Raw genomic sequence first — 17,894 nt, forward strand, 5'->3', positions numbered from 1 at the left:
AAATGGCAAATGTTGTCTAGTTACAGATATTTGTTATATATAGACATATATAATAAAAACAGATGTAGAATGTCACTGCAAATTAAAACAACACTTCAAATTGTCAAAAATTAGATTAAACACATGCTCTGAACAAGATTGCTATGTGCAGGTCTGGTGTCGAAACTTTCTGTAGAGTTTTCTCTAAGCTCAGTTTTTTGTTATCTAAGATTCTATTACATGACCGATCTACTAAAGCTCCAAACAAAAAGTTAGAAAAAACTGTAAGGAAGTGGTTATTCCGAGCACAATGTTGTTTTAGTGTAACATAATTAGAAAATAAAGTTTGATCTGAAGATATTTTATACACTTCCAAACTCTTGCCTGGCAGTGTTAACTGCGCAGACTAGAAAACACAGCTAAAAACTTGTGTTTATACTCATTCAGTTTCCATTATTGTGTAACATAATGATAGCGATTATCAGAATTGTCTTTCCGTTTTTTTCTTTTTAACTTCCCCAGATGGATGAAAATCGCAAGAAAAAGGTCTGGGTAAGGGTCTCAAGTAGCACTATGACTTTTTGCAAAACAGCCAACTAGAATTAAAATATGCTGTTTGAAAATGCAGCCTGTAGCTCCATTAAAAAAAAGCTTGGAGCTGCCAGTGGCTCTCGGTGTGAAGAGAACAACCTGGTAATGAACTGTCAATTAGCCTGGATAACAAAGCTAACAAGATGAGACATAGGGACGCAGACACGGTGGATGTGTGTATGTGTGTCAGCAAGGGATGGGAATTATATGTTTGATGTTTTGCCGTTGTATGCATTAATGTGTGTTATGAACAGTAGTGGGGCAGGTGTGTATTTGTCTGTGTCTTTGTATCTGTCTGTTGACAGCCTGAGAAGCTGACCCAGTAAGTGTCAGACCTGATTTGTCAGCATGTTGTACAGTGTGAGCATATTTATGTGTCAGTATGATCAGAAAGAAAAAAAAGGAGACAGACTTAACTTGACTAATGAAGCTAACAAGACACAGTGTGTATGTGACCAGGAAAGAACAGAGAAGTAATATGAGCATCTGCAGTGCTTGTTATACACTGTAATTTGATTTATGCAGATAATGTAGGTGTTAATCTGACTATTCAATTAAATTTTATTTATACAGCTCAAAATCACCAAAACAGTTGCATTAAGGCGCTTTACATTGTGAAGTAAACACCCTACAATAACACAAAGAAAACAGAAAACCCCAATCATATGGCCCCCTATGAGCAAGCTCTTTGGCGAGCGATTAAGAATAAGTAATCGATAAATGCAGAGGTGTATAAACACACAGTGAGTGAGAAAGTAACTGAAGAAGAAACACTCAGAGCATCATGAGAATCCCCCAGCAGCCTAAACCTATGGCCATGTAACTAAGGGAGGATTTGGGGTCAACTGATCCAGCCTTATGAAAAATGGGAATTTTAAGCCAAATCTTAAAAGTAGAGATAGTGTATGTCTCCCATATCTAAATTGGAAGCTGGTTCCATAGAAGAGGGACCGGTAAACTGAAGGCTCTCCCTCCCATTTTACTTTTGAAACTATAGGGCTTTTCAAGGAGCTTTTAGTGCAACCCAATAATAATGAATTTCAATAGTGCTGCCTAGAAGTCTGAACTAACCAAATGAAATGAGAAAGAAAATGATGCTAAAGGGGACTATCATGTTAAAATATCATGTCAAGAAGTCCCGATCAACCAACCATGAGGGATGACTTGAGAATGAGACTACCCCGATGTAGATCTCAGGTCAATGCTTCTAAATGGTGAAAAAATGTACAACTAATCATGGTGTAATCAAGTTGGTAGGCACAGGACAAACTGCAGCCAAATGACAAAAATAAGGTACTTTGTGACTGCAGTAAATATCAGTAGAACCACAAGCTGCCCATGAACATACAAAGGCTACATTCATTCTTAACTGTTTTCTTTCTAGAAGGTTTCACTTCAATCTGACTCAAATACACAATTTACCTTCAGTGCTTCAGTGTTTGCTTCCTCTAAATCCACTATTTGTTTATGTCAGCATCGCTTTTGTTTCTCTTCCATACCTTGTCTTTGCACATCCCTCATTCTTCTGTCATTTGCATGTGTGTGTTTGTGTGTCTACCAGATAACCTGTCTGAGGTACTATTGAGGTTAATGAAGGGAGACTGCATCAGGCTCCAGATCCCTTTAATAAACCTCGTCAGCTCCACCAGCCTGCTGAATGCCAATGAGTTACTCAAATGTATCGCTACACCTGTGTCAGGCAGACAGAAAAAGTCTGTGTGACAGGAAATAAGGTTTGAGTAAAGACAAGTTCAGACATTAGTAAACCGTCAGGTCATGAATGTTATTTAATGTTTAGTAATACTAAACTGACTATTGTTGTTCAAGTCCATATGGCATCAGTGTCTACATACATGACATTATTTCAGTTTTCAAACCATTTTGTCACGATGAATGATTGTTTTCTGCAAACTGCTATTTTACCTACTCAGTCATCAAAGGGTGTGAGAGGGCTGAGGATGATCCAAGCACAGACGTTCACACGTGGCATAACTCCAGAACAAAAGAGACAAATCAAGTTATATTTCACATTAGGTTAGAGACTAAATTGTTGACACTTATATTTATATTACAGCTCTGAACCAACATGGACGTAAACAATAGTTTTAGTGGTTGGAAGAGGCATACAATTGCAAGTTTGTACTTCCACATGTATGTGACCCAGACCACCTCTAAATCTGGGAATCATTTGTGTCTTCTTCAGCCTAGTACTTGCATCAATTTGTGACTGGATCACAGATGTCACACTTTTTGTGAGACTGCAAAGCATCTTTATCTTGAGGCTACAATTGAATTCAATCTAACATTTTGAGACAATGTCTGGTATTTTGATTGACTTTGGTTGACAAAAGATAACACAAGAAAAGGATGGCTCCAAAACAAAAACAAAAAACAAATAAGCTCATCTGTAGGTGCATTCTTACAGACACAGTTTAACAGCTATTGCATTTAAAGACCATAGTGATGCTTAACCTCTAACTCTCATGAGATGTGCAAGTTGCGGACATATTAAAAAGAAATCTTTAATGATTGATTGATAATACTTTATTTATCCCGAGGGAAATTGTTTTTTGAGGTGAAATTAAATATTCTTAAGGCAACAAAAAAAGACAAATTGAACTTGTTAGGCTCGACAATTTAACTCTGTTGTATGTATAAGTGAGATTTTGCCTCACTTTTTGCCTCTATTTTATGTTCTATATTTCCTGACTAGCCATGTGGCAAAATCAGCGGCACAGGGGCAAAGATGTTACAGAGCAAGATGGAATGGAAATGCAGAGAGAGTGGAAAATATGTTAGTAATAGTGGGGAATTGACACTGAAGCAGGGAAAAAAAAGAACACAAATTAACTTAAGTGATAGAGATATTTGATGTAGTCATTTGTAAAGTTATGTTTTCAAGGGACTAGTGATGTGTCGGTTGCGAACGAAATGGCTCTTAGAGCCGTATCTTTGACGTGAACAACGTCAAAGATCGCAAGCCGTGGGTTTGTTTTGTTTTTTCTTTCTCTCACCCTCTGTCTCGCACTTTTTTTCCGCTTCACTCCGCACGCGAGTCTTGTGCTTTGCGCTGGGAAGAGGGGGGAGGGGCGGTAGTTACACTCGCAGTAGCGCAGGAACAGAGCCGGAGAGACAGAGAAAGAGAGCCAGGGACAACAACATCACACTAGAAAGGTATAGTAATCATCCACAACTATTTTCAGTTGCGGATGATAAAGGATTCAGAAAGTTTATTCGTGCAGGCCTATATGACAGAGAATGTGCATCTTCTTTTTGTTTTCATATTTTAATTTATATTTAATTGTGTTGTTGTTTGCAGTGTTTTGTGTTGTTTCACTTTAAATGTCTTTAAAAGGAAAAAGCTGAAAATTTAAATAGTTAAAAGTTGAAATGTGAATAGTTGGTTTTTGTATTATATGATTTATTTATTACATTTCATGTGGAGTGAATAAATAAAATTATATTTACGGTGGCCCCTAGAGACAAAGCATGTAAAAACTCCAAAACACGTAAAAACTCAGAAGCACATAAAAACTCAAAACATGTAGAAAAGACAAAAGAAGTGCTCCAGGATGCTAGGCGCAGTGTTGAGCTTTTGTTACCTAGAGGCTACACAAGCCAGCAAGTACCAACGACCGGATTTGGCGTGTGGTAGTAACAGGTAAATTAACATTTTTTTTAATTATTTGAATATATATGAATGCTTGTGTATAAATACACAAACAATACACATATGCTTTCAATTGTGTAATTTAAGTGATCTAGGTAGCTCTGTTTTGGAAGTTCAGTTAACGCTAGAAATGTGTTTTGGAGTTTGTACGTGTTTTGTCTCTAAGGGCCACTGTATATATTTAAATATAAACATATATAAATAAAACCACTTTTTTTACATTAGTGATTCCTTTTGTGCATAATTTTATATTATTGTTAATAATAAATAAATTAAAGCAACAAAACAACCCGAAGAGCCGGTTCGGAGCCAAAAGAGTGAGCCAAGCCGGAAATCCCATCACTACAAGGGACTTTATGCAGCTATACCCTTAATGAGTACCATAGGAACTAGAAGAGTAAGCAACAGACCGGTGCTGTTAATAAAACACAATTGATTAACTGATCATCAGCAGGTGTAACCATCTGCACCTTCTGTTGCTTTGCCAGTATAGTGGTAAAAATGTACTTAAGTGTCTTTTCAAATCACAATTACATGTGATTCAAATTATTTGTAACTGGGTTGACCTCAAAAGGATTTTAGTGAGATATAAATCCTCACTAATGACTGTGATTTCATGCCTGAGGTGCAAACTTGTATTTTCTGATATATTTAAGTAATCCACTAGCAGAATAACTTAGACATACAATTACAGACATGCAATTATTATAGGTCAATTTTTTCAAGTTATGACCCAAAGGGCGCCCGACTGACAGAATTTCCCCGGTTGCCATTTAACATAACATTCATATTTTTGAATCGTGGGAAGTAGCCAGACCCTTTAGAACAAACATGTTTGTATTGCCAAATACATTTAGAATTGTTTCTGTTGGTCCCTACCAATACGTATTATTAGTATTATTATTATTAAAAAGCAATTATGTTGCTTTGCACCATTTGCTATAAATGGTTACTGAATACCAGATTATAAATCGTTAGCTTCATAGCATAATTGCCTAAGTCATTTGACTAAGTCAATGACTTAGGCAATTATGCTATGAAGCTAACGAAATAAGATTATTTAAAGCAATGCAACCACATAACAATGCACTTTTTCTTTTATGTTTTTTTTGTGATTATACTAAATTCTGGGAAAATGTTGCACAAAACATCAGTGGTATATTGCATAAATGCTTTCGTTTCTTTACCTTTTACCAGCATGAATTATTGGCCCTCAGTCCATGCTTTCCAATCTTGCAATCTTGTGCCTGGTAAAACAAAAAGTTGAAATAACTTGATGTTTTCATAAGAGCATGTGAGAAACAGTCTCACACACTTTAATACTTCATGCTACTTCCACTTTCAGTATTTCAATGCCAACTCTGGACACAGACAGGAGTAACTAACCTGCAGGTGATTGTTCATTTGACTGCTGCACTTCTCCTCACTGCCCTGTGTGATTCTTCCCAACATGGAGGTATAATCTTAGAACTTATTTTAGTGATGTGCTCCAGGGCCTGAAAAAGATAAATGAAGTGAAAAATAAAAGGTGACAGTCTTGGTGACGCACTGAACCACTCATGCTATAGTGGTCAGAATGAATAAATAGCCAGTTTTTCCATTTGCAGTAGTAGCTGACAGGAACATGACAAAATCATCTGTCCCTGTGTGTACATCTGATTATGCACTTGCATTTGGAGTTAGATTGTGTTCAGCTGAAAGTCCTTCACATACAGCACAGAAAGAGATTTGGTGGTTGCAAGAAATTAAAGAACACGTAGTGCTTCTCATACTGGTGTCATGAAAGAACAGCTCGATTTTTTTCTTGGTATTTGCTACTCTCTTACGAGAGCATTCTGTATACCCAACCTCTTCACACACACACACACCTGTACTTGGTGCAAGTTCCCCAATGAAATGCCTTCCTTGTACTTGAAGAAAAACTTTAAAGTAGCTGATATTTCTTTCTAGCTTGCATTCATATGAGTATAGATCTCTGCAGAGCCATACATCTAAATATGTACAGCAGACAGACAAAGGGAAAATAATACAAAGGAGGAGGAAGTGTAAGAGAAAGGAGGAAGGAGGGGAGAGGGAGGGCAGGAGGAAATTGTGATTGCATTCATTTTGTAGTCAGATTTTTTTGTGTCTCTAAAAGGGGGAAGGAACCATCTCCATTTAGATTGCTTTCCCTGGTAACAAAGAGGACACACACACATGCAAATAAACTTATGCTGAGTTTCAGTCTTTTACCTCTGTTATACTGATCAAATGAAATACCAGAATACCTGTACAAAATGTTATGTTGCGGTAGGGGGGGGGAAATCAAATGATAAACTGAATGCTGATTCTTCCCACACTAATATGTTGGTGATTTTTGTGAACTATAGCATAAACTTCTCATTGACTACAAAAATGAATCACAATGAAATAAAAAAAAAAATCTCTCTCTTTCCCGTTTGACGCTGCGATGGACTGGCAACATGCTCGGCGTGGCCCCTGCCTTCGACCCAATGTCAGCCGCCCCAAATTATATATATATATATATATATATCATATCATCATTACTTTTTCCATATGTTTTTGTATCATGTTCACAATAGAAAGTTTTGGGTAAACTCACAGGTCATAACCAAATTGTTCCATAGGAACACTGAACAATTTAGGTTTCTCATGTGATACCATACACACATTGTTCAAGAGTTGTCCGCCATATTGGATCTGATTCAATCACCGGCTGCTATGGAAAAATCTGGAGGGTACTGGCTATAGATGGGTGAAACTGGTTGCAAAGAAGTTGCAATCAAGGTCACTGACTGGTCTGTAGGTCTGTATGAATGGCGGGGTGCGCCAATGGTTTAAGAAACAGGACCCTGAAGTAGACCCAGAGGAACACAAGGCGAGCCTTTATTGTGGCTGATAGCACAAGAAAAACATGAAACTAGGAAAACTAAGAAGACTATGAACACTGTGTTAACTAAATGATTATGAAACTCAGTGAAAAAATATGAAAAACTATGAGCACTGAGTAAACTAGGAATTCTATGAAACACAGTGACACAATGAGGAAAACCTATGAAGTCTCTGGTGTGGATAACAGACGACGTGGCAATAACTGAACAGAAACAGACTGACTAAAAACACACAAGGGTGATTAGGGGGAGTGAAAACACATGAGGAAACAGCTGATAAACATGAACCTAATGATGCTACAGGCGAAGTGAAACTAAACACAATGAACAAAGAACACAAGACTCTTTCAAAATATAACAGGACACATGGAAAAAATATAATAATCAAAGTAAAAAACTAAAATACACAAAACACTGGGTCACAGACCTAGTACAGTGACAGTCAGCTTCCAGCGACCACTTGTAAGCAGTCGAGAAATACTTTTTTTTTCACGACTGATTTCACATTGTCACCTTGAATGGCACTTCTCCAACGCAGTCACGTCACGACAAAACCTCAAAAGATCTCATATGCTGTGTTTAACCTTTATTGTATTTCCGTGTGCAACCATCTTTGAAAGACTAAATAATAGTTTTAAGATCAAATAATGCATTCAGTGCAAACCAATAAATACCCTGTTAAACTTGTGTCCTTGCACATGGAATGCACCTCTAAAAGATGCAAAATCAGAAAATGAATAAATTAATCTAACCAATGTAGAGTTGTAGGTGAAATGAACAAAACAATACCTAAAAGTGTCATGATCATTTTAAAAATAAACAGACAAACAAATAGACACATTAAAGAAGCTAAAAATTCTGCATTTCTTCTTATATCATTCAGCCCTCACTCGCTTTAATCAAGTCGTCATGATTTCTAACGATTTCTTAATGAATTCTGTACAAAAAACTAAGCAAACCAAACCAAGAACTGACCTGGAGCGAGGTCTATGTTCCACTGACCTTCAAACAGACTAAAAGTATGTGGCGTGGACAATAACAAGCCTGACAATATTAATACATTATACCATTTGAATTTATAGTATACCCCCCAATGTTGTATGTTGCTATGTTACTTATCAATATGTTACTTACCATTCACCTGGTAAAGTTTGGTAAATGTAGAATACATTTCACTTGGAAGTCATGGTAATTTTTCTTTTTCTTTATGTAAAGTCTGACCTTTGTTCTTCATAGTTACTCTACAGTGATTCTTTAATATAAATACTTCAAAAGTTTAATTTGCCATTCTTCCACATAAATAAAATAGACTAGGTTATCAAAGTTTTTTTTTCTCTTCACTATCATCATTCCCCCACAGTCAAGCTTTCTTTTATTCAAGGTTTCATTAAAATAGTAAAATTGAGTTGTCAGTTGTCAGAACAGTAAAAAAGTGTCCAGTGTAACATCATTTAACTGAAGAATTAATTAACTCTCGCTGGCAGTATTTATAATATGTGAGGGCAGAGGGTTGGTCTGTAGTTTTTAAGTATCACAGAGTTCGTCTGCAGAATAATTCAGCTGTTGAATGAAGCCCTTTTTCCCCCTCTCAACCAATGTCGATGTGTGTTCAGGGTACAGAGTGATTGCAACGAGAAAGCTTGACCTGAAAACTGAAAGTAGGCAGAGAGCACTACAATTGCTAGTTAGTCTACACAGTAAAAGGCTGCAAAGTGAAAGAGAAGCAAATCCAGGGCTTTTCTTCTTTTCTTTATTTCAAAGTATACTGTCATGACATGGATTTGTGATTTTACAGTTGCTAAAATTAAAGTTTTCATCATGTTCAAAACACATACCACAAAAATATAATTGTATTTAGATATAGAATTATGAGTTAAGGTATTATAATTTGAACCATCTGTCATGGTCCTGCGGCCATGACTCAGTGACTTTGTGTTTATGTTCTTTATTGTTATTATTCTCTTTATTATTCATGGGCTGTTTTGGGATGGTTTGTGTTTTGGGATTTTAGGTACTGGGTTCTGAGTTTGTGCTCCCTCTATTGGTCCCTGGTGTTAGTGTTCCCCTGTCTCGTCAGGTTAATCAGGTCCAGCTGTGTCTCCCACCTGTGTGTGATTTCCCAGTGTCTCTCTGTGTACTTATAGTGTGTGTTTGCCTCTGTTCCTCGTCGCGTCGTCTGTGTTCGTACCCGGTGAATTTCCCTGCGTGCTCTCCCTGCTGTTCTCCCTGCTGTTCTCCCTTCATGTTCAGGTTTGCCACTCCTTTGTGTAGTTTCTCCCAGTTTAGTTCGTCCTTAGTTCTGTTTGCCATCTCCACTTTATGTTCAGTATTGTAAATAAATCACCCTTCACGTCTGAAATAGTGCTGCGTTTGAGTCCTCCTTCCACTCTTCACACGGCTGCTGCCCCGAGCCGTGACAGTACGACGCGACCACAAGATGGACCCAGCAGCGCTTAATCCGTCCAGGGAGCTACGGGAGACGCTCATCGATGCCACACAGGAGCTGATCGACCTGTGGCTGGAAAGCCCGGGTGGCACGTCCCAGCGCGCTATAGAGAGGTGGCTACAGCGTCTGGCTTCTGGACTCGCTCTGTTCGTGGGAGCGGGAGTTTCTCCTTTTGGACCTTGGACTTCACCCCCCGTCTGCATTTACTTTCGAGCAGCCCGAGGCGGTGAGTGAGCGGGATGCATTGGCTTCCCCAGATTCCGGGACTTTGTTTTCTGGGGCTATTCAGAGCGGGATGGGAGACTGTACGGGTCGCTTACCTACCTTCGTGGTAACAGATCCTTCGCAAGTGGGCGTGTACAAACCCTCTGTAAAACCGAGAGACTGTTTCTCTGCCGCCCCTTCTGAGCCAGAACTGAGCCATTCTCTGGCTCAGTTCTGTGTCCAGCCACAAGCCTCCCAGTCTGTAGCTCAACCGCTAGCCTCCCCAAGGACACAATTACCTGTTCTGCCGCCGCTCCAGTTAGCCACTCAGCCACCACCACCGCTTGCATCACCGCAACCCGTAGTTCAGTTAATGGCTGAGTCACAATATTCACACTGTTTTTCCACCGCTGTTTCTAAGCAGGGAGATGAACTGTTTTACAACGGACCTGTTCCTCAAAAGCTGGCAACGTTAGAGACTGTTGCTCACTCCGGGGCTTCCCCAGAGGCTGGGTTACTGCCCTCAGCTTACTCTGGACCCCTGGAGGCCAAGATGCCAGCTGTGAACTGCACCGGGCTGTCACTGCCTGAGCAGGGTCAGTGCTCTGCGCAGCTGCAGCCCTCTGTATGTGTGCCAGAGGCCCACGTGCCTCTTGGTTTTGTTTCGTGTGTGCCAGAGGCCCACGTGCCTCCTAGTTTTGTTTCGTGTGTGCCAGAGGCCCACGTGCCTCCTAGTTTTGTTTCGTGTGTGCCAGAGGCCCACGTGCCTCCTAGTTTTGTTTCGTGTGTGCCAGAGGCCCACGTGCCTCCTAGTTTTGTTTCATGTGCGCCTGAGGCCCACGTGCCTCCTAGTTTTGTTTTGTGTGTGCCGGGGGCCCCGGTGCCCGCTGGTTCTGCGGCTGTTTTTGCTCGGGGGCCCGAGGAGCCCGTCCAGCCTCCTGCTTTGCCTGCTGGGGGGCCCGAGGAGCCCGTCCAGCCTCCTGCTTCGCTAGCTGGGGGGCCCGAGGAGCCCGTCCGGCCTCATGCCACACCGGCTGCCGCGTCGGCTGGGGGGCCCGAGGAGCCCGTCCGGCCTCCTGTGGCTGCTTCTCCACCTGTGGCTGCTTCTCCACCTGTGGCTGCAGCGCCGCCTCCTGCAGTACCACCACCGGCAGTGCTACCGCCTGCTACGGCCACACCTCAGCCTGAGGACGCATCCTCACCTGGCCCGGCTTCATCCTCGCCTGGTCCAGCTTCAGCTTCATCCACGCCTGGTCCGGCTTCAGCTTCATCCACGCCCGGTCCAGCTTCATCTTCGCCTGGCCCAGCTTCAGCTTCATCCTCGCCTGGTCCAGCTTCAGCTTCATCCACGCCTGGCCCGGTTTCATCCACGCCTGGCCCGGTTTCATCCACGCCTGGCCCGGTTTCATCCTCGCCTGGTCCAGCTTCAGCTTCTGCTTCAGCCTCGCCCGGCCCGGCTTCGGCTACAGCTTCGTCCTCGCCCGGCCCAGCTTCATCCTCGTCTGGTCCAGCCTTCGTGTCTGCATCCTCGTCTGGTCCAGCCTTCGTGTCTGCATCTTCAGCATCCGCACCATCGCCTGCAGCAGCGTCTTCAGCATCCGCTCCATCGCCTGCAGCAGCGTCTTCAGCATCCGCACCATCGCCTGCAGCAGCGTCTTCAGCATCCGCACCATCGCCTGCAGCAGCGTCTTCAGCATCTTCGCCCGCTGCGGCCCCGGCTTCCGTGCCTTCAGCCTCGCCTGGCCCAGCCTCGTTTGGGTCTGGAGCTAAACAGCCGTTTTCTAGACCGCTGGCTAGGCTACTGGCCGGGCGCCGTCGCCTGACTGGCCGCCGTTGCCTTCCGCACGGCCGGCCCCCGGACCGCCATCGCCTGAGCGGCCGCCGTTGCCTTCCGCACGGCCGGCCCCCGGACCGCCATCGCCTGAGCGGCCGCCGTTGCCTTCCGCACGGCCGGCCCCCTGAACTTTTTGCGCGCCGTCACGGCCTTCTTCGTGGACGGCCTCCCGAACTCTTTACGCGCGTGCTCTCCCTGCTGTTCTCCCTTCATGTTCAGGTTTGCCACTCCTTTGTGTAGTTTCTCCCAGTTTAGTTCGTCCTTAGTTCTGTTTGCCATCTCCACTTTATGTTCAGTATTGTCAATAAATCACCCTTCACGTCTGAAATAGTGCTGCGTTTGAGTCCTCCTTCCACTCTTCACACGGCTGCTGCCCCGAGCCGTGACACCATCACTAGCAATTTTTTATTATTTGGTGACACTAAGGCTAAAATGTTGACTTTTGAAACATGTTGCAGCAGTACTTGTATACATTTATCTTTCATGTGACATTTAGGAAAATTTTATGACTGGGAATGAATCTGAATGACAAGATTTCTTGAATTTTGTACTTGCAACAGGAAGGGGAAATATTAGCATTCTTACACACCATGCTAGCATTAAAGTAAACTTGTCTACTAAACATCGGATTGTTCCTAGACTAGAATAACTGTACTTTTAAAAACAAACAAAACTGTGTAAGATATCATTCAGATACATTGTGAATGTAATTTAAAAACACCCGTTGTTATTATTGGGCAATAAATGGCATGCAATTGATTAAAATTGAGCTGTTAAGAGTTAAGGCTGATATACCCCAATGTCACAGTATATGAAACACAAAATGGAAAATTTTGTATTATTCATGCCATTTTCTGCAACCTTGGTGAATTACACAGTAAGCTGTTTTGTGGATAAAAGCCTGGATTGGTTACTTTATTTTTGTTATTCTTTCAGCATTTTATGAGGTCAATCCTTGAGAATCTAATCCAAAAATATTCTGATCATATGTTTCAAGTCATTACAGCTTTTCTTTTTAAACTGATATGTTCAGTTCCGTCAGTTCTGCCATCTGGATGGAGTTTCTAAAGGTACATATCAGCGAGAAAAGTATTAAATAATTTGGCAGTAGTATAATAGCGTGGGCCATTGTTGGATAATGGAATATCATGCTAACTGGTTTATTTGACGCAGCAAAAATCTTCACTGGCAGAATTTTATCTAGTTTGTGTAAACAGTTTGATCAATTTAAAAACCTTTGCAAAAACACAGAGCATCAAAATTCTGAATTACCGTGTTAACACAACCAATGGGACATCACGGAGAGGAAAGACTGGAGAGGTGACGAGATGAGAGGAAAAAGATGAGCGTGTTGAGAAGGGGATGAGAGAGGAGATATAATGATGCAAGTACCCGAGATAAGTGACTTCCATCTGAGGTTGGCAGGCCCTGAACGCACACACTGGCACACAAAACCTATGCACCGCCCTGCTGTGCAGAGCCCGTGTGCCACATGACAAATGTTCGCTCTTTTCTAAGCTTGTTTACAACACTGGCACTTTTCAATTAGCTGGGCAAATGGACACACATACACACACACAAATATGCACATGCATATATTAACATGCTGACAAAGAGGCAGACCACACAATAGCACCACAAACACACTGGAAGCCTATTTTTTAGAAGAGAAAGCTATCAGTTGAGGATATAAACAACAGAGGCAATAGCGCAAATGAGCTGCTGCAAACAAACGGACACACAAATTCCCTGAAAATCATCCAAATAAGGCACACACACACACACACACACAAAGGTTTTGTGTATCTGTGTGTGTAAATTCAGTTCAATTCAATTGAGTTCAGTTCAGTTCAATTGTTACCTCAACCGGATTTATATTGTAGGGTAAAGACCCTGCAATATAAAGAATGTTTTTTAAAGAGAAAAACCCAACAATCAAACAACCACCTATGAGCAAGCACTTGGGGACAGAGGGAACAAAAAACTCCTTTAACAGGGAGAAGCAGGCTCGGGACGGATGAGTCATCTACCATGACCAGTTGAGGGTGAGGGGAGAAAGAGACATGTCACAAATTCAAACTCATACGCACACTGATAGGTTTGTAGCATAAACCTATTCGCTGGAACGTTAAGGACAATCTGCTACGCAGCAAAAAGCAAGACTCAAGGCACCAAAGTTCTCTGGTTTACTCATGCATGAGGGAGACCTGGCTGGAGCCAAGCGTCGTTCCACCACTTGACCTCTGTCAGACTCTCAGCCAGGTTTCCCCACAGCACTCCTTTTATTGTGGTTACATGAATATGCATAGGGTCATTAACATATAGCATCTTACATAGGTATACATGTAAACAAAGAATACTGTGTGTGTGTGTGTGTGTGTGTGTGTGTGTGTGTGTGTGTGTGTGTGTGTGTGTGTGGTACTGCTGATCAAAGGGTCATATAACATGAAGGCAAACATCCTTGGTCAGGAAGAGGGTAGACCCCCCCCCGGTGAGGAAGTCCAGCAGTTCATCTAAACAGAAAAGCACTTGAACACAACACACAAAGCCACAGTATGCATCTGTACGTATGCAATACTTTGAGAATGATGCACTGAACAAAACACAAAATTAGCAACATATTTAATTGCTTGACTCTTGCACAGTGGGATCAAAGTGTGCCTGCTAGGTGTTACCCACAGGTAAGGTGAGATTCTTACCACTCTCAATGAAAGAGTGCAGGCTACAATAAAAGGAAAAGGTGAGGTTTTGGGGGTATTTTTAACTGTTTTTGACTCCTGATCTGGATGTGCTGCATATCTATGTTTTATTATGCAGTTTCTTGTTTAATCCCAATTTGAAAACATTTTACAATATTAACATGATGTTATTAATCTTAAAAATTCATAGATCAAAAAGTGTTATCTAATGAAACTACAAACAAAATTCCATTAATAATCAATTTAATAGTAAATCAAATAAATATGGACAAACTTTAAATTGTCCTATTGCAGTTAATGTGTTTTTACTCACTAAAATTATGGACTAAGGTGTGAATTACAGAATTTTTAAAGAAAACATGGAAAAGACTTTAATCAGAACACTTGTTCAACCCCAGAACATCATAAATATGAATGTTGATATCATCCCAGCAATAACAAAACAATTAATGAAAGAGCAGTTCATGCTCTCAAATCATTTATTTGTTTTCTTTCTTTTGAGATAACAGCCTTCATTTGTTTTGGGCATTTCAGCAGAGCCATGTAAACTAGTTCTTACAAAAGGCATCGTGCACCATTCAGTTGTACTTTGTTTCCTCTCCTGCTGTGTCTCTAATCCAGTGCCACCACCAAAAAAGTGGCTGATACTGAGAAGTTCTACCAATGGCTGGGCAAAGCTGAACTGAAGGACAGGACAGAGGCACTAATCATGGCAGCACAGGAACAAGCTTGAAGCACGAGATTGATTGAGATGCCATCTTCCTGCTTGAATTAGTATTGCATTTATTTATGGATCAAAAAGAGAAATTATCCACAAAGAACTAATTTAACCCCAAATGAATCACTCTGCACTTCATTCAAGGCATTCAAACTGTGACATTTCTTGTCATTTAAGGTCCCACTGTTAAAAATAATAATAATAGGAAAGCAGTAATTACAATTGTCCAAAAATCTGACAGGGTGTGTTATTTATTATTAACTTATGTGTCTTTCATTTGTCCAAAAACTGACATCATCTGCTTTGCGAATAGCCTGTGTGATATTTGGGCTGACAGACATCATAAAACTCCAATATGTGATCCTATACTGGATGGAATGTTGATATGATTAGTATGCAAGATTCAGCAAAGCACATTCATGTTTTCCAGCTGCTTTTTCATTGCTCTTAGAAATATCTAGCACCTAACATCTTAACCTTTAAAATGATGTGAATCTTCATAGACGCTCTGCTAATATTTATGCTTGCTTATTTATTTATTTTTTTAAGCTGAGTTTAACAGTTTCAATGGTTCCCACAAATATCAGCATCTTTCACCAAAAGTAGAAATTACGATATTGCGCTTAAGGTATTTAAGACTTTTAAACCTTTGAGATGCAGAACATAGTTGAAATGTATTTGAAACTCAAGGGCAAATCTTTCTTCATATTGCCTTTATTAGTTTACCACACACACCAGCTGCTATTTAAGTTACTCGTTTTGGTCCATTATCATCTTAATGAAGGTTATTGTTTTAAAATAATGTGTCTGAAATTTCTTCCTATTGCCTTGAGTATACTTTAATAATTTAGTCACCAAAGTAAAAATAAATTTGTTCCATATTATGTGGCCTCAAACATTAAAATTGATCCGAAAATTCTTAGAAAGACTTTAACCTTAAAATTTAACAGTTTAAGATTTTGAGATTTGATATTTTGTATTAAAGGTTTTCTTTGCCGGAAGCATTTAATTTCTTTCCTCACAAAATGTGATTTTTTGCATCTGATGAAATGAAATATCTAACTGATTCAAACCACCACCAATAGCTTGTCTTTAAGTTAAATTAATTATACACTCCTTTTCTTCAAACAGTACTTCTTCAAAGTCATTAGCTGTTTCTTGCCCTCCTGTGCGTCCAACTGTGCTTTAAGTGTAAGTTCAAACATGAGGATCAGCGAGTCATGACTGATCATGACAATGGCAAATGCTGTGCTTTTCTGTTGTAATCTTCTTTTTATGCTGTTTCCACATGTAATATTCTGTGTGTATATATAAAATGGCTTTGCACACACTTTCCTACTATTCATCATATTTTTATGTTAAGGCCAATCCTGCTCTAATACAGTGACCTACACTCTCCATCCTTTGGGAGAGTTCATTTTCTCCATTTCATGAATAGAAGAAAAAAAAAAATACTTAAAGAAAGGCCATCTCACTGACAAATATGTGAATTCTAAAACTGAGAATCTGAGGTTTGTGTGAACCTGAACTTGCTCATCATGTGAAGATATATTACTGTTCAGCCCACCCCACACTGCAATTCTGTGACATATTGCTACTGTAGTATCAGAGGGATGTGCAAAAAGCTTCCCTTTGGTGTTGATGCCATCATAAACTGGCCGGTGTATTATTGGACACAGAGATAATGGTTCCCTTTTAAACAATCTCCAAATGTGGACTGACTTTTGTTGAGCCAGTGTGGAGGTTGGAGAGATGGCAGCGGAGTAGAGGAGACGGTGGTTCATGTTTTACGTGCTTATTAATGTTGTTTGGACTTGGTGAGTTTTAGGCAGAAAAAATAAATACATTAATTTAAAAAATGTTTTAATAGAGCAATAATGTAACACTTTGCTTTACTACACCAAGTTTCTTCAATTGTCTGAATGAGGGGCTAAAAACAAATTCATATATATTTATGTGTGTTTGTGCATGCATGTGTGCACGTGTACATACACAAACAACTTCTGGAGAGTAGAGATCTTGGACCTGATTGTGATTATAACGTGCAAGCTGTGCTGACGCTGCAAACAAAGACCCTTTGCAAACATCTGCAAAGACAACATGCTAACACAGAGCTACACTGAAAGAATGATACTGTGCATGTCCTCACTGGGACAGGGATTTGTGTCAGTGAGAGACTTTAGCCTAAGGTTAACCCTCGGATGGTCTAAGTCAAAAAAGGGACCCTTTTTTGACTTAGACCATCCGAGGGTTAATATTGTTAACTGGTAATTAGGCTACATTACAAATGGCCTTCTCTGTGGAGTAAATAAGTAATCTAGTGCAGCGGTCCCCAACCTTTTTTGCGCCACGGACCGGTTTATGCCCGACAATATTTTCACGGACCGGCCTTTAAGGTGTCGCGGATAAATACAACAAAATAAAACTAGTACCGGCACCGAAAAAAAGAAGATAACACACGTGAAAAGACCCAGGAAAACCGAGTTAACGATAAAAACGATAACAAAATAACGCTTAAAACCCTGAAAACCATACATTTCACACCTGAGCCTCATGGACCGGTACCGGTCCAAGGCCCGGGGGTTGGGGACCGCTGACCTAGTGCATTACTTTAAAAAAAGTAACAGCCCACACACCGTTCTTTATATATAAATAGCTGTGAGATAAGGCTTTTTTTTTTTTTTTTTTTGCTTTTGCAATAACCAAGGGTGTCATGACACAAACAATGACGGAACACCTTCGGAATATTTGAGAAATGCCAGTGGCTTTGAAAAAACAGCAGTACTCAATGACCTGGGTGTGATCTCTCCCTCCAGTCACATTGTGGGGTATCTTATGTGGGCAAAAAGTAAGTCTTTAGTC

Source organism: Rhamphochromis sp. 'chilingali', assembly GCF_963969265.1.
Source record: "Rhamphochromis sp. 'chilingali' genome assembly, chromosome: 20".
Classification (NCBI taxonomy): domain Eukaryota; kingdom Metazoa; phylum Chordata; class Actinopteri; order Cichliformes; family Cichlidae; genus Rhamphochromis; species Rhamphochromis sp. 'chilingali'.